This window comes from Pinus tabuliformis, chromosome 1_2, assembly GCF_031772625.1.
Source record: "Pinus tabuliformis cultivar Carrire ecotype Pingquan chromosome 1_2, CPIR1, whole genome shotgun sequence".
Taxonomy (NCBI): Eukaryota; Viridiplantae; Streptophyta; class Pinopsida; order Pinales; family Pinaceae; genus Pinus; species Pinus tabuliformis.
In genome coordinates this window covers 789,750,020-789,768,980 of record NC_142298.1, presented here as the reverse complement: position 1 = coordinate 789,768,980, position 18,961 = coordinate 789,750,020, and positions in this window count along the sequence as shown.

Sequence of the window (18,961 nt, the reverse complement as noted above, 5' to 3'; positions counted from 1 at the left end):
GTAACAACCATTGCACTCATTTGGACTGATCCGTGAGTGCTGTACGTGTTATCTTACCTTGTACGTTGTGACTACCGCATCCGAGTGGACTACTCCTCCAGAAGCTGTGTAAGTCCTTTTGTGCTGTGTGTTCCTAGCTGAATTGGGACTGATCCCTTTCAACCTAGAACTCACCTTCACCCTTATCTCCCCCTTTTGTGTTAGAACCTCTCATACATCTTCATTGACTCACTGCAATAGTCACATGCTCGCTACTGACAGAGTTATCTTACTTGCCTCTGTGCGGCATCGTGGTCAAGGCATTACCTTACGACCCACTATTGGGACTCCTACACCAAACAATCTGATGTCTAATTGGGACTTCTTACTGGGGAGATCCCCTTGACATGTTGATGGGTCTAGCATCATCAACATTTTTGGCGCTAGAAGGAGGGCTTGATGAGAAGTTGTGTCCTCTCATCTAGTTTTCAACCTTTGCACATCTTTCATGGAGTCTTGCACTCTTTTTCCCTGCGATGTTTTTCAAATCGTGAATATGTCTCCATCACGGGAAATATTTTCAATCTCTTGTCCACTCACACGTATGATGGTGAAGGCGAAGTGGTCTGGCCTTAGCACTTACATAACTTTCTTTCCATGATTCATGAGGAAGATGAGTTTTTTGATGAACAAGCTGGTTTGTTGCTTGCATACGCACTTCATGAATCTCCATTTCATTAGGTGCTCAGCCTACTGGATGACACTGTGCGCTCATTTGAGCACTTCTGTGATCTCATTGAAGACATGTTCTATCACTTTGATCCAAACCATCTTGACTGGAAACTGTTACAACAATGGAGGGCTTCGCATGAATCAATTATTGATTTTTGGCAGTGCTTCTGTGACTTGTAGTTCCAAGCTCCGAGGAGCCAAATGAAATTTTCTTATCTTTGGGACCGATTCCAGTATTGCCTAGAAATATGTCCATCCCAAGAGAAAGCTTGAAATCAAGCTTTGCTCAACATTCTTCATTAATGGAGCTGTGCAATCTCATGTGGATGCGAATACTGTCTCAACTGACTCTCCACCTTCCTCTCATTCAACAGCTCCACCACTTCCAAATGATGCTGAAGAGCATGCTCACACACCTGTTCATCCTTCACACTCTCCCAACATCACTTCACTTAATTTTCGCGTAGATTTGGTTGTGAGTCCTTTGAGTTCTCATATGCATTCTTGTCTATGACCTCCATCTTCACACTCGGGTGTTCCTCCGAATGATGTTGTCTTGTGTTCATCCATTCCAGACTCTTCACTTGTTGTGAACAAGGAGCAACCCATTGACACATTTGGTGTTGCATAACCAACATGCACTGTCATTCATGAAGAGTGCGAGTGGGAGCTTGAACATCAACACTCGGTGAAGGATGACTCACTTCGGTCCGAGCCCCCTCTATTCTTTCCTAACCTCTTTGGTGAACCTACCATCCATGATTTTGCATGTGTGTCTTCATCCCCGGATGCACCCATTGTTGATCACTTATAGGACTCACCAGATGTTAGTCCATCATTTGACAACGGGGAGGATAAGTTACTTGTTGAAAATCCACTTGATCCTTCATCTGTCTTTTTCGGAAACATATAGGATGAGTTTGTTCAATTTTCATCTACCCCTCTGTTCAATTCATCTGATCATGAGGACGCCAAAGAATTCATTGATTTTTATGATTGTGGTAGTTGTGATCCATTTGCTTCCAATTTTTATCACGATCATGAATATATCGCAATTGATCTTTCAAAGTCACCGATGTATGATGATCTACCTAATGATGAAGTTGATACACCCAAGACCATCGAGGCACTTCAGCCCAAGCTGATGGTTATGTCAGGCCCTTGCTCTCTTGGGGTTAGTCTCACTTCTGATCATGAAACTGTTCAATCACCTAAGGTTCTTCATCACTCATTTATATGCATTAAAGATCCATCTCACTCACAGATCACACTTTCTCCACTCAAACTATAGGATCCCATTGCTCATGTATTGGAGGAGTCTTACATTGCAAGCACTCGTGCACTACACAAGTTATCTTTGTTTCTTTCATTTCCTTGCATGTCACATTCAAGAGTGTTCTTGTGATTTAAAGTTGCACGTAGTGTTACACAACACCATGATAAGTCCACGGACTACACGTCATGCACATGCACTCACTTATGTCCCGTGGGCACTTTGAAACAAAAAGTGTGGTTGTCTTCGCTGTTATATCTTTCGTGTTTGTTGGTTCCCACAACTGGGTTGCTCACAAACCAAGCCTTCACCAACATGGGTCCACCAATGTGCCGGTGTATACATTGGAAATATCACTTCATGTGATTGGGCCCATGCGCTATTAGTGTAGTAGTAGGAGTAGTGTTTTATTTCAGTTGTTTGTTTGAATGCTTGTTTGCTTACATGCTTTGTTTGCTTACTTGATTTTCTTTCACTTTTTCTTCTGTTATTCCTTTGCTTTGTTGTTTTTTAGTTCATTTGTTTCATCATAGGTTAGTGTTGGAAATAATACTGAGAGGGGGGGGGGGTGAATCAGTATTATCTAGCAATTTAACAAATCTTCTTTATTTGATCTTTTGAATTATTCTTGCATATCAGTACCATAAGATAATGAGCATGAACAAAGAAAATAGACAGTCACACCAAAGAACACAAGATGTAAGGTGGAAACCCAATGTGGGAGAAAACCACCTGCTGCAATATGTCTCTATCTTCTTTCAATTTAGAAATTCTTTTACAATGAATTTGTACTGGTGCAGTCCTTTACCAGTACGCAGGCTGCAACCTGCAGAGAGCTACAACTCTCTCTCATTTTCTAGTCTCTCTTGGAAGGGAGCTACAACCCCCTACTTCTTTTCATGAAGAATCAAATGATCAACAAGTATACAACAGTTACAGTCTGCTACAGTTATCAGATCAGTAATCACAGAAATAACCCAGAACACCTTATGAACAGAAAAATACAGTCAACAGATCATCTTAAGACAGGGACGCAATTTTTCTTTCTGGGGCCTGCGACTGGACGCAGTTTACCTTCTGCTGCTCTGCGTGCCGACGCACTGTTCCTTTAAACTGGTCTGCGTACCGGCGCACCCAACAATACTATCGCGCCGTGTCTTTTGCTTCAGAGACGCATCCAATAATACTATCGCGCCGCGTCTTTCGCTTCAGAGACGCACCTGAGCCCTTACTGTACTGCGTCTCGGCGCACTTGCCCTTCGCTGAACCTGCATCCCTTCAGATATAAAAGATATGAAGACTTCAGAACTAGCCCAAACAGTCAGATCTGCAGATCTGATCCTGCGCCATAGAGATCACAGTCCTTTAGAAGATTCGCCCTCATAGATCTGGACTAGATCTCACCAAAAGATATTCAACCAAAGACGATGATGAATCCAAATGAACTCCTTTGCTTTATATAGGCAAGCTCCTCCCCAAAACATGGAACAATACCACGAGCCGACACCATAGAAACACAAAACCGTCGGCTAGATACCACACAAGAAACCCCCACGTGCTTTTCTCTGTCTTGAAATGTGTGCACTGGGTGGACGCACCCCCTGAACGGCTGGCCTGCGTCCCTGGACGCGGGTTCTGCATGGTATACCTGCGGGGACGCACTTTCTGAACAGATTGCCTGCGTCCTTCTTAAAAATAGAGAGTTGATCATCAAGAATAGTGATCTACCACCTGAATGGGTTGCCATCAAGGACAACACCTGAATCATAATGCCAACAATCTCCCCCTTTGGACTTGATGGCAACCTCATGATCTTCAGCTTCATTCTCCCCCTTTGACATCAAGGGCAAAGGGTATGCTCCCCCTACTCTCATGCTCCTCCAGATCTGCAAATAACCAGAAATCCACCATGAAAGAGATAGAGACATATTGCAGCTATTTCCAAGATCTCCTTCTTCATAATGCCAACAATGCATTATGTGCTCCCCCTGAGCCTATACCACCAATAAGAAGATGTTCAGCAATAAGATGATGCATCAACAACCCCCAGCTTTTGCCTGAGGTATTCAAAAGTGTCTCTGGGCAACGGTTTGGTGAAAATATCAGCAACTTGTTCCTTAGAAGGAACATACTCCAACTTGACCTTCTGTTCAAGTACTTGTTCCCGGAGAAAGTGGTACTTGATTGGTATGTGCTTGGTTTTTGAATGCATAACCGGATTCTTTGAGATGCTGATTGCACTTGTGTTGTCACATAAGATAGGGATTGGAGGTGTACAAGTGATTTGATAATCCTGCAAAGTCTGCATCATCCAAAGGAGTTGGGTGCAACAAGATGCAGCAGCAACATATTCCGCTTCAGCTGTAGACAAGGAAATTGAACTCTGTTTCTTGCTGAACCAAGATACCAGTCTGGAACCCATAAAGAACGCACCACCACTTGTGCTTTTCTTATCATCCACGCTTCCGGCCCAATCTGCATCTGTATAAGCATGAAGAGTGAGATCTGTATCCCTAGGATACCATAAGCCATAATTTTGAGTCCCTTGAAGATATTTGAAAATTCTCTTTACTGCCTGAAGATGAGTCTCCTTCGGATTTTCCTGAAATCTTCCAACTATTCCAACTGCATGCATGATGTCTGGTCGGGTACCTGTCAAATATAGTAAACTTCCAATCATAGATCTGTAGGTTGGTTGATGTACTGCTGCAGATTCATCATTTGCACTGAGACTACATCCTGTGACCATGGGTGTACATACTGGTTTTGCATCTTCCATGCCATATTTCTTCAAAATCTGCTTGAGATACTTGGTTTGAGATAAAAAGATTCCTCCTTCCTTCTGTTGGATTTGCAAACCAAGGAAATATGTCAGTTCTCCTAGCAAGGACATTTCAAATTCTTTCTGCATGACCGAGGCAAAGCTTTGACTCATAGCTTCTTCATTGCTGCCAAAAATAATGTCATCTACATACACAACAAGTATTAGCAATTTGTCATTTTCAACTTTTATATACATATTGCTATCTGCTGAACCTTTTGAGAAACCTTGTTGATGAAGATATTTGTCCAACCGGTAGTACCAAGCCCTTGGAGCTTGTTTGAGACCATAGAGAGCCTTTTTCAATCGGCATACACGATTTGGATCATTTCCAAGAATGAACCCATCTGGCTGTTCAATGTACACTTCTTCTTCCAAGTCTCCATTCAGAAAGGCTGATTTCACATCCATTTGAAATACTTTGAAGTTCTGAAAACTTGAGAGAGCAAGGAACATTCGGATGGCCTCAAGTCTTGCAACAGGAGCAAAAGTTTCTTCAAAGTCTATTCCTTCTTGCTGCGCATACCCTTTACAAACAAGTCTGGCTTTGTTTCTAATTACTTCTCCATTTTCATTCAATTTATTTTTGAAGACCCATTTTGTTCCAATAACATTCTTATCCTTTGGTCTAGGAACCAGCTCCCAAGTGTTGTTCTTTTCTATTTGCTCAAGTTCTTCATCCATTGCTTTCACCCAACATTCATCTTTGCATGCCTCTTTCACATTTTGTGGTTCAGTAGAGGAGAGTAATGCCAAATAGCTTGAAGCTTCTGCAACTGTTCTTCTAGTTTGTATACCTGCTTCTTTCTGTCCCATGATCTGAGATTCTGGATGGTTCTTCTGAACATATCTGGATGGAGTCTTTTCTTCTATTCTTGTTCGTTCTTCTGCGTCTTCGTGAGGTTCTTCTTGAGATTCTTCTTGAGGTTCTTCTTCTTCATCATTCTGTCTTTGAGGGTAGCTTTCATCTTCTTCGATGTCTTCACGATGTATTTTCCTAGGAATGTATCCCTTCTCATCAACCACTACATCAATGCTGTCAACAATTCTGCCAAGTCTTTTATTGTAGCATTTGTATGCTTTGCTATGTGGAGAATAGCCAAGAAGAATGCCTTCATCTGCTCTAGGATCAAGTTTGCCAAGCTGCTCCACAGTATTCTTGATATAGCATTTGCTCCCAAAGATTTTGAAGTGCTTTACCGAAGGAGTTTTACCACTCCAGAGCTCATGAGGAGTTTGAGTGCTGTTCACCCGGACATTTGTCTTGTTGAGAATAATAACTGCAGCATGTGCAGCTTCACCCCAGAAAGTTGCGGGAGTTCCTGATTCATCAAGCATAGCACGAGCCATTTGTTGGATTGTTCTGTTCATTCTTTCAACAACTCCATTTTGCTGAGGAGTTCTAGCTGTAGAGAATTCTCTCCTTATCCCATGTTCATCACAGAAATCGAAAAATTCATTTGAAGTAAATTCCCCACCTCTGTCGGATCTGAGGCACTTAATTTTGTGACCTGATTCATTTTCAACCAAGGCTTTGAAGGATTTGAATTTTTCGAATGCTTCATCTTTGTGCTTCATAAGTCCTAACCAAACAAACCTGGAGAAATCGTCAATAAATAATATCAAGTATTCCTCTCCTCTAGGTGTTCTTTTCCTGAATGGTCCACATACATCTGTATGTACTAGCTCAAGAGGCATGCTAGCTGATCCTTCTTTCTCTGGAAAGTTAGTCCTGGTTTGTTTTCCAAACTGACATGATCTGCATTGGTGTTGTCAGGAATTTTGATATCTGGAAGATCGCGAACTGCCTGATATTTGCATGCTTTCCTTATTTGTGAGAAGCTTAGATGTCCCAACCTTCGATGCCATAACCAGTGCTCTTCATCCTTGCTTAGATAGCATTGTTGTTGTCCTTCTTCAAATATGTATAGATTATTTGGAGTTCTTTTCCCTTTGAGAACTGTTTTACCTGTATCAAGATCACGAACAAGACATCCATTTGATCTGAATATAACCTCGGTTCTTTGATCACACATCTGGCTGACACTTAGTAGATTATGCTTCAATCCATCAACATACAAAACATTTCCAGCCTTAACATCTTCTTTTAAAGGAGCAATACCTTTTCCTTTTATAGTTGCAGGAGTATCATTTCCAAAAGAGACTTTCTTTCCCTTTTCTAAAATAGAATAAGACTCAAGTTTTTCTTTATCACCTGTCATATGCTTCGAACATCCACTGTCAATGTACCATAGATTTTCCTGTCCTTCTGCATAAAATGCTATCCCACATCTTTCTGTTTGAGGTTCCTTTATTCTCCATGTTTTGGCGCCTGAGGCTTGTTCCTTTTTCCGCTCTTGTTCCTTTCTTTCCTGAAACCTGCTTCTGCATTCAAAGTCTTCATGACCAAAATTATTGCAAATAGAACATTCAACTTCATTTTCAAGAGCCGAAAAGTTGTTATATGTCCTTTTTGTAATCCCTGTCATACTTCTTTGTTTTTGAGCTTCCCTAGTCATGATTGTTTTATACGCAACACATTGAGCTGCTTTGTGACCAAAGTTATGGCAAGAAAAACATTGTCCATTGAAGAAGCTTCTGCGGTTATTGAATCTACTAGCCAACTGATTGTAATTTCTATTTTCATCTATTCTTGAACCAAACTGGGAAGATTTTACCTGTGGCTGGTTGTGGCTTTTGTTCACCCTTAAGCTGGATTGCCCCTGATAGTTTCTGTTTGAAGTTTGTCCCTGCTTTACCTGATGATCTTCATTGTGCTTTTGCTCATTTCTTCTTGCTGCATCAAGATAACTTTTTGAAGTGGATGCTTGAGAAGTTTCTCCATTATAGCCCAGACCTGTCTTATTTAGTGGGGACCGCTGCACACTGATAATCTCATCCAAAGTTTCAGATCCTTTGACAAACTTGAGATTAATAGCTTTTGTTTTCTCAATTTCTTTTCTAAGACCAACAATTTCACCTTCTAATTTTTCAAGATGTTTTTCCTTTTCATCAATTTGAAATTGTAGAGTATCAATGATCATGTTCTTTTCTTCTATACATCTCTTGAGTCTAGTAATTTCATCATAAAGGTTATCCACATCTACAGCATCCTCATAATCATCATCTTCAAATGCCATTAACAACCTATATTTATTACCTTGTTCATCTTCATCACTGTTTGATAAGCCATCACTATCTTCATGGGTGTAGTAGCTTTTCTTATTTGCACTTTGTTTCTTGTTCCATCTAGCTGGTTCCTTTCCTTTATCCTTATAAGGACATTTTGCAGCATAATGACCTACTCTTCCACAAGCAAAGCATTTGAAAGGTAGCTTACCTCTGAACCTTCCAGAACCCCTTTGAAGATTTCTGACAAAATTTGATTCTTCTTCCTCTTCTTCTGGAACATGGCTTGCTTCATAGTGATCTTCTTTGCCTGATGCCTTAAAAGCAGCCTCCCTTCTGTCTGATGGACCTCCCTTTCTCATTTCATAAGCAGTTAGAATTCCATGTAGCTGAGACATAGTGAGAACACGGAGATTTTCTTTTTCTTCTATTGCAGATACTTTAGATTCAAATTTGGGGGATAATGATCTTAGAATCTTTTGAACTACTATAGACTCTTTTATTTCTTCACCCAAATTTTTCATACAATTAACAATCTCATCTACCCGAAGAAAATAATTAGCCACACTTTCATCATTATACATCTTGAGAGTCTCATATTGAATCCTGAGAGTTTGAAGTTTAGCTTGTTTTACCTGTTCATCTCCTTCATAGCTTGTGATCATTTTGTCCCATGTTTCTTTTGCTGATTTGAAGTGCATTACCTTCATGAATTCTGTTTGGGATATACTTCCTAATAGAGTACTGACTGCTTTTGCATTTGTTTCATACTTCTTTTTCTCAGCTGGATCTGTAGGAGTAGCTGAAGGAAAAGCATAGCCTGTTTCTACAATGTCCCAAACTTCTGTACCAAGAGATTGAAGATATGCAGTAACTCTTACCTTCCAATAATTGAAGTTTGTCCCATCAAAAACCGGTGGCCTGATTGATGCTTCTCTCTCGTAGTTGCTCATGATGAACGATCTACCTTCAAGCGATCAAGCTTTTCTGAAGGACCTGCTCTGATACCAATTGTTGGAAATAATACTGAGAGGGGGGGGGGGGTGAATCAGTATTATCTAGCAATTTAACAAATCTTCTTTATTTGATCTTTTGAATTATTCTTGCATATCAGTACCATAAGATAATGAGCATGAACAAAGAAAATAGACAGTCACACCAAAGAACACAAGATGTAAGGTGGAAACCCAATGTGGGAGAAAACCACCTGCTGCAATATGTCTCTATCTTCTTTCAATTTAGAAATTCTTTTACAATGAATTTGTACTGGTGCAGTCCTTTACCAGTACGCAGGCTGCAACCTGCAGAGAGCTACAACTCTCTCTCGTTTTCCAGTCTCTCCTGGAAGGGAGCTACAACCCCCTACTTCTTTTCATGAAGAATCAAATGATCAACAAGTATACAACAGTTACAGTCTGCTACAGTTATCAGATCAATAATCACAGAAATAACCCAGAACACCTTATGAACAGAAAAATACAGTCAACAGATCATCTTAAGACAGGGACGTAATTTTTCTTTCTGGGGCCTGCGACTGGACGCAGTTTACCTTCTGCTGCTCTGCGTGTCGACGCACTGTTCCTTTAAACTGCTCTGCGTACCGACGCACCCAACAATACTATCGCGCCGCGTCTTTTGCTTCAGAGACGCATCCAATAATACTATCGCGCCGCGTCTTTTGCTTCAGAGACGCACCTGAGCCCTTACTGTACTGCGTCTCGGCGCACTTGCCCTTCGCTGAACCTGCGTCCCTTCAGATATAAAAGATATGAAGACTTCAGAACTAGCCCAAACAGTCAGATCTGCAAATCTGATCCTGCGCCATAGAGATCACAGTCCTTTAGAAGATTCACCCTCATAGATCTGGACTAGATCTCACCAAAAGATATTCAACCAAAGACGATGATGAATCCAAATGAACTCCTTTGCTTTATATAGGCAAGCTCCTCCCCAAAACATGGAACAATACCACGAGCCGACACCATAGAAACACAAAACCGTCGGCTAGATACCACACAAGAAACCCCCACGTGCTTTTCTCTGTCTTGAAATGTGTGCACTGGGTGGACGCACCCCCTGAACGGCTGGCCTGCGTCCCTGGACGCGGGTTCTGCATGGTATACCTGCGGGGACGCACTTTCTGAACAGATTGCCTGCGTCCTTCTTAAAAATAGAGAGTTGATCATCAAGAATAGTGATCTACCACCTGAATGGGTTGCCATCAAGGACAACATCTGAATCATAATGCCAACAGTTAGTTTGTGTGAAATCATGTGTGACTCTTAAAACGAGCTAGGTAAAATACAAGAGGGCTTGTACAACTATCACTACTTGGTTATCTGTGGTCTTGCCTCTGTATGATGAGCTTGTTACTTTTAGTCCATGATACGTCAAAGGAAAATACCCACTGTTCGAAGTGAACCTTGGAGATAACACAACGCTTGCATGCTAACTAGTGTCACCTTCTCTAGTCATTTGTTTTTGGTTAACCCTTGTCAGCTCAGTCAAGTAGAGTAAGGTGAGGGGGGAAACTTTAACAAGCACGTCAGAGATACAATAAACTACTTCTATGTTGGAACAACCTCTTCTTCTCTCAATAAGTAGGGATCCCTCTTCTGCCTTTGAAATGAATAAGTGCTATGCACAGTTGAAAAAAACGAAAAATGAAAAAAATGAAAAAGTAAAAAATTCAAAGTGAAAAATGAATAAGGTGAAAGAAGAGAAAGGCTTCCTGCGCAGGGAGGTGATGCAAATAACTTCACCGAGGTACTAACCAGGCTCGCTGGCAGCAAAGCCATGCTTGTGTTCATATGTCACTCCACCGGGGTACTGTCCAGGCCTGCTGGCAGCAGAGCAACACTAGAGACCCTGATGAAATAATTTTTATTGTTGTGTGTAAATATTAAAATTAATGGGTTATTAAGATTAAGATAAATAATTTTTATTGTTATGTGTAAGTAATAAAATATTAAGATGGAATAATTTTTATTTGGTTCTAGCCCGATATGATAGAGATGTTATAATGTAATGTAATGTTAGGTAAGTAAAAAAATAAAAATAAACATAATAATTATGAGGGTTGGTAACTACCCAAAGAGACCACACTTTTTGGTCAAACTAATAAAGCTTAATCCCAAGGTGTTGTGGAGAATTGAACCCGTGACCTCCCAATGGAAAGATGCTTTAGCAAGAGACCTCAACCAACTAAGATAACCCTCAAGACTCTCTAGGTATTCTATTTTATGTAAACAAGTATAATAAATAATTAAATTTAATAGGACAAAGTATACACGTAAAGAATGCTTTTTTAGAAGATACGAAAATAAAAAAATATTATTTATTTATATAAACATAAAAGAGAATTGAATTATCTATTTTAAAAGCAAAAGGAGATCTAAATCTTTTAAAGAGCAAGTTCGTATGAGTAGTTATCAATTGTAAATTAAGAATTGACACAAATATATTTATACAATTTATATATATTAGTTATTAATATTATACAAGTGGTAAAAGGTAAAATGAATATATATCATATACTAATATAACTATATAAAATTATGATACCTATTTAATACATCTTAATGTATATAATATTTAAAAAAAATCTTTACGAGTTTCAAGTAGAAAAAAAAACAATTAAGACAAATTTTAGCTTTTCCACTACTTTTTTAATCCCAAATTAGTGTCTTTTAATTTTTTTTTTTTTGCCTTTTCTATTTTCATTTCAATTGTGGAATAAGATTTCAATTTTTTTTTTCACCAATAAAAATGATATAAAAATAAAAATTTAACATCATAAACTTTTTACCTATTATTTTATATTAGCAAATAGGGAAATATTTATAGTCAAATCATAACTAATATAAAATCAATGATGGTCATACACCGAAGTTTTTTTTGTTTTGTTTTTAAGACATACTCATCTACGAGAATTTCGTATGTAAGATCCATAACATTTCATCAGAATCTCCTACCCCACCACCTTCCTAAGGGTTAAGATTCCATTTATGCTCAACACCTTACTATTTCATTTACTCAAACTAGTTTTATTATCGTTAATTGCTTCCTTGATATTGTCATGGCCCTTTTTTTTAGATGTTGGTTTAGCTTTTATTCCACCTTGGAATACGAGGACTTAATGAAACATGCTCCATATAACTGATTGCGCTACTATATTTCTTGGTATAGTAAAACCCTAATTGAGTTAGGTTGGTACCATGGTATTATTGAACCTCACGCCTTGTCCTTATCAAGTTCAAATGACACACATGGGATTAAATTGGTGGTCTAATCCATTGAGTACACACATACACTGTCCATGTGAAGTTCACCAGGGTTTGATAGCTCTGTCTGCACGAATGGTGGGATGATATTTTTGTAGATCGATGGTGGTTGTCGCTCCACTAAAACCCTAATCTCATCCCTTATGCTAGTTTTGATTACATTCACCGTTTTTGTGTATGATCTAGTCATTACTGTCGGTGGATGGTATAGAAATTTCGCTTGGAACCAGGGCATGTGCTTCCTAGAGAATGGAAGGTAAGCCATGGCAAGGAATCCAATCACACCACTTCCAGGTATGTTTTTCACAGGTGCACTGCGTTATTATGGTTAACCTTATTCTACCAACTATGCGGTTGCTATGATTCACACCCTTTTTTATTTCCCTTCATTCTGGTTGTAAAACTTTGTTATATACCTAGGGGGGATAATATGGGGTACCAAGGGAGGTACCCAAGGTAATAATGTAATAATGGGATGGGCCATAGTAACAAATAAGGTGGTTAACCCATGTCATGTAAGGGACCACAAGTAGTTAATAATAATGTAATGGGCCCATGGTATTAGTTGATGGTATGAGGGAACCATGGTAATGACCCATGGTATTGTATGTATGAGGCCTATATAGAGCTAGAGACTCCACTTGGGAGAGAGTCAAGGATTATTGTATGAACAGGCATATGGCTTGTGGAGTGTTCTCCTTCCTTAAGGAGTGAATGTATGGTGTTGCCCTACCATAAGGGTTTGATATCAATAAAGAAGCATTTATATCTATTTCTATCTTGTTATTCTTGGGTTATTTCTATTATCATATACTCTTGGGTTAGATCTACAACAATTGGTATTAGAGCTATAGCAAGTGGTATCAGAGCTACAACAATTGGTATCAGAGCACTTTCTTGGGCACAACCGTGGAGAATTTTTTTTATATTTTTTGCAGGGATTTTGGGTGGCGAATTTGCAGATCCGATCTGTACGTTTTGGTGCAAGATCTGCAAAATCTAATTGTAGATCTGTATTCTTTGCGAAAAAATAGCCGATTTCAAAAAAAAAAATCAGTTGAATCGGAGTCCAGATGAAGGGGATATCGCTGATTTAAAAATCAGTGGGGTTGCAGACAATTTTCAGGGCAGCGAGTTTGCGGCGCAGATCTAGACGTCTTGGTGCAAGATCTACAAAATCTAATTATAGATCTAATTTTTTTGAGAAAAATTACCCAATTTCAAAAAAAAAAAATTAGTCGAATCGGAGTTCGGATGAGGGAGATATCGTTGATTTAAAATCATCTCTTTTTTGCAGAAATTTTGGTGATGGCGGGAGAGTTGTAGCGCAGATCGGAAATTCCAAGTGTCTGGATCAGGATTTCTATCACACGGACAGATGTAGAATGGTTGTTCCATTTCCAAAAACAGGTTATAATAGAGATTCTGAGCAATATTGACGAAACTGTGACAATTACAAATTTTCGCCAAGTAAGTGATTTTTTCGCAAACCCTCTTCATGGAGGTTCTATTATTTACAGGAAAAGATAATGGTCCTACTATTGAAGAATACATAAAACAACAAAAGTCAGCATGGGCAAAAAATTGGAGGGATTCATGGTGGTTGGGTTTCAAAGATGAGGCTTACAAATGGTATCTCTCACTTGATGACAAACAGTTGACCAAACTCTCAGATGCAGAATTTGAAAAAGTCCTTTTAGACAAATGGTCTCGTGCTAGAAAAAAGGAGAATGAGCCACGTAAGGGGTTATGTTCTACTGGTGTCCCCTTATTGCAGGTTCATGGATTGATTCAAAAGGAGAAGATCATTGTTTCTATAAATCCTAGTTGCAAGCATAATTTCATCAATGTTAATTTGGAAAAAAAATTGCAAGTTCCAGCAAAACAAATCGAAAATACACAGGTTGATGATGAGGCTATTCAAATTTATAAGGGTTTGAAGCTTTCTATGGATAAGTATGGGTTGCATGGGGATTTTTATGCTTTAGATAAGGATAACATGGATGTTGTTTTGGGATACCCTTGGATGGAATCAGTGGGTACTATCAATATTAATGTGCAGAAGAAATTCCTGAAGCTCTGGTATAAAAAGAAGAAAATTACATTACAGGATATTTCCATTAATAAGCAGGTAGAGTCCAAGGAGGCTGAAGCAGAAGATGTTCCAGAGTCTGATGATGAGCTAGTAATGATAGATGATCAAACACAAACAGAGGCTGAAGCAGAAAAGGTTACAGGTGTTGATACATCAGAGGACGGCTCAGTGGTTGAAGTCATATTGGACAAGAAGACACGACAACAGGCACCACAATAGGGTGAATTAAAGAAAAAGACACAGTGGGTTAAAACTTCAACATATCATCACCCACATCACCCCGCAAGAAAACAACCAACACGATGGCAACCAACTAGCCACAAGGACAACAACCCCCATATGATGGATAGCAAGGAGCCTAGATCCACCTACTACACATCAACACTGAAGAGCTGCAACGGTCAACTTCCATCTCAAGCGAGCGAGGCACCAGCGAGATCGAGGGTTCACCTTTCTCTTGGATGGCTAGATGCACGTGCATGGTACCAGTGGACTACTCTTTTGAGTAGATCTTATTATTTATGTTCTTCCCATGTTTCGGGGACGAAACATGCTTAGGGGGGTGGAATGTTATATACCTAGGGGGGATAATATGGCGTACCAAGGGAGGTACCCAAGGTAATAATGTAATAATGGAATGGGCCATAGTAATAAATAAGGTGGTTAACCCATGTCATGTAAGGGACCACAAGTAGTTAATAATAATGTAATGGGCCCATGGTATTAGTTGATGGTATGAGGGAACCATGGTAATGACCCATGGTATTGTATGTATGAGGCCTATATAGAGGCTAGAGACTCCACTTGGGAGAGAGTCAAGGATTATTGTATGAACAGGCATATGGCTTGTGGAGTTTTCTCCTTCCTTAAGGAGTGAATGTATGGTGTTGCCCTACCGTAAGGGTTTGATCAATAAAGAATCATTTCATATTATTTCTGGGTTTATCTGCATTATCTTGCATTTTCATATCAGATCTATAATATCTTGGGTGGAAGGAGAACACTCCACAAGCCATATGCCTGTTCATACAATAATCCTTGACTCTCTCCCAAGTGGAGTCTCTAGCCTCTATATAGGCCTCATACATACAATACCATGGGTCATTACCATGGTTCCCTCATACCATCAACTAATACCATGGGCCCATTACATTATTATTAACTACTTGTGGTCCCTTACATGACATGGGTTAACCACCTTATTTATTACTATGGCCCATCCCATTATTACATTATTACCTTGGGTACCTCCCTTGGTACCCCATATTATCCCCCCTAGGTATATAACAAACTTGATTTAGGGATTATTTTCATTAATTTCTATCGGATTTACAGTCTCATACCCAGGTTTACCACTGCAAGTTTAAATGTTTTGGGTGTGCCCTCTTTGTTCCTCTAGGTGTGCCATATTTATTTTAGCTACTTCGACAATTACAGACAATGTATGTTTTCTCCTAGTATGTCTAATGGTGGTTCAACTATGGTGGGAATCATCTCGACTTTCTTTTGTTCTCCACTCTATTTTTTTTCTTATAAAACATACTCATCTATGAGAATTTTGTATGTAAGATCCATAAAAATTCATCATAATCTCCTACCCCACCACCTCCCTAAGGGTCGAGCTTCCATTTATGCTCAACACCTTACTGTTTCATTTACTCTAACTAGTTTTATTATCATTAATTGTTCCCTTGATATTGTCATGGCCCTTTTTTTAGGTGTTGGTTTAGATTTTATTCCACCTTGGAATATGAGGACTTAATGGAACATGCTCCATATAACTAATTGCGCTACTATATTTCTTGGTATATTAAAACCCTAATTGAGTTAGGTCGGTACCATGGTATTATTGAACCTGACACCTTGACCTTACCAAGTTCAAATGACATACATGGGATTGGATTGGTGGTATAATCCATTGAGTACAAGTGTACCCTATCCAAGTGAAGTTCACCAGGGTCTAACAACTTTATCTGCACAAATGATGGGATGATATTTTTGTAGATCGATGGTGGTTGTCACTCCATCAAAACTTAACCTCATCCCTTATGCGAGTTTTGATTACATTCACCGTTTTCGTGTATGATATGGTCATTACTACCAATGGATGATCTAGACATTTCACTTGGAACTAGGGCACACACTTCCCAAAGAATGGTAGTTGAGCCATGGCTTGAGCCATGGCAAGGAATCCAGTCACACCACTTCCAGGTATGTTTGTTCACAAGTGGACTGTGTTATTATGGTTAACCTTATTCTACAAACTGTGCAGTTGCCATGATTTACACCCTTTTTTATTTCCCTTCATTCTGGTTGTAAAAATTGATTTAGGGATTATTTTTCGTTATTTTCTGTCAGACTGATAGTCTCATAACTAGGTTTATCAGTGCAAGTTTAAATATTTCAGGTGCGCCCTCTTTATTCCTTTGGGCACGCCATATTTGTTTTAGTGATTTCGACAGTTACATAAGAGGTATGTTTTCTCCTATTATGTCTGATGGTGTTTCAACTGTAGTGGAAATAATCTTGACTTTTCTTTGTTGCTAACTCTAATCTCTTTTTTTTGCAGAAATACTACATATTTCTGCTACAATACTGCATACTCATTTCTGGGTTATTGGATTTCATCACTATTTTCCATGAACTTAGGATCCCTTCGATGAGTGAGGGATTATGACCTTTTCATCCCAAGGTTTACGCCACTTCTCCCTTCAACATGTGAGGTTAAGATATTATCCGTATTAAATTATCTTTACTCATACTTCAAACTTAGGACATCTTTACCTGTATCCTCATATCATGGCCTCTTAACTCCTTATAGCTTCCTTCTGTGTGTTCAAGGAAACATCAAATTTTCCCCAATATAGGTAAATTCTTCATACATTAAAATTGGGTATTTTTTTTCAAGTTGTTCCTTATTTTCTCACGCATGGGGTTCCATATGACTGTATATTACATTGCGTTCCTTTTTTTTTTGTTAAAGAATAACTCTATGGTTCTCAGTTATTTGTATGAGCACCCTATGTTCTTTTTGACTTCCCATTGTATTTTATTTCCTCTTAATTACAAATGCACCTACAATGACTAATGTCACAAGAATCTTATGGTTTTAATGTTAACTTGGTGTTGCAAGTACAATACATCTACTCTGTGGAGGGTCATGCCGACCCTTCTTGTTCCTATTTTATCGCTTTAATTTTCTAAAGGCTTATGACAAAATCTGTTTCTCTTGTTCTGGCCCCTATATATATATATATATATATATATATATACATTTATTATTTTTATGATGGCTACTAACCACTCGACATGTAATGTATCTCCATCCTAATGGCTACAGGTGGGAGTATATCTATGGTCATTGTTTCAGGTATTGCAGTCGCTCCCCCATCATTTGCTATAATTACTTGATTTATTTAATTTTGCAATACAAACTATTTATGCCATTTCCCATTGCTTGGTAGGTACTAATATAACTTATTGACCCTATGCCTCAACATGACATTGTTAGAAAGAACTTCACTTATTGCTATTTCTTTTTGTTGTCCAGGTCTGTTACCTTGGTCCTCTGAAAGTTTTGCTAAACTTCGAGTGAGGATTGAAGAAGTGGGTCCTGGCATTCTTCTTTTAAGTCTCACTCGTTTATGAGTAATTTTTCTCTTTTTAGGTTACCTTGTATAGATCGATAGATTCGAATGGTGAAGGGTTCAAATTCATGGGCTGCTATTATATACTCTATTTTTTTTTAACATGACAAACTTGTAAATCTATGTCAATTTCATATGAATTCCCACAACATTAGTCAATACAAATGTTTGGTTCAATGATTGTATGTTAAATCTAGTATCTTTTGAACAATTTGGGACTTTCTAATATTGATGTTTGTATTACAATCTTCTAATGGAAAAAATGTATTTCTAATTGTATTGGATATTAACGCATATCTCGTTTTTCTACTCGTTACATCTTTTATTCCTCAGTTTAAATGCTTTTCTTTTTAGTTCTTATCTGGTTCATTATATTACATGAATTTAAATGCTGGTTGGGTGATTGAATCGGTTCAGGATATCCTTCTTAAACATTTATGTGTGTATGTACCTCTACTAAAAGAAACATGTATCCTAATTCTTACTAGGTACCTGTGTTTTGCATGACCTTGGATCATAACAGTCTAAGAACTTACATTTCTCTTGTGCACTTTATTGAAACTCTGCAAGTGTCCACCAGGAATTCGCACTTGACATACAGTTAACAAACGTGCTATGTAAAATCTTGTCAGTTGTAAGTCAAAGTCCACTCTGCTTGACATGAGCATGGATTCACTTGCCGCCTTTTATGGTTTTCATTTGAATGCAACCCTGCAAGAGAGAAATGTATGTTGAAGAGTTTATAGAGTTATTCGTGGTAGGTAAAATGTGAAGTGCATCTTAAAAATGGCCGCCCTATTTCTTTAGCGTAGGGATATGACTGAAAAATGGAGTGTTTGTCTTAGTGTTGGCTTGTATGCTATGAGTTTTGGTAGTGGCCAATCCACGCTGCAGGTGAAGGCTGAAACTAACTAAGAAACCCATTTCATAATCTCATCATGGTTATCACAGGAAGTGTCCTATCTAGTGCTCTGCGAATGCATCATCAATTCGTTTCTATGA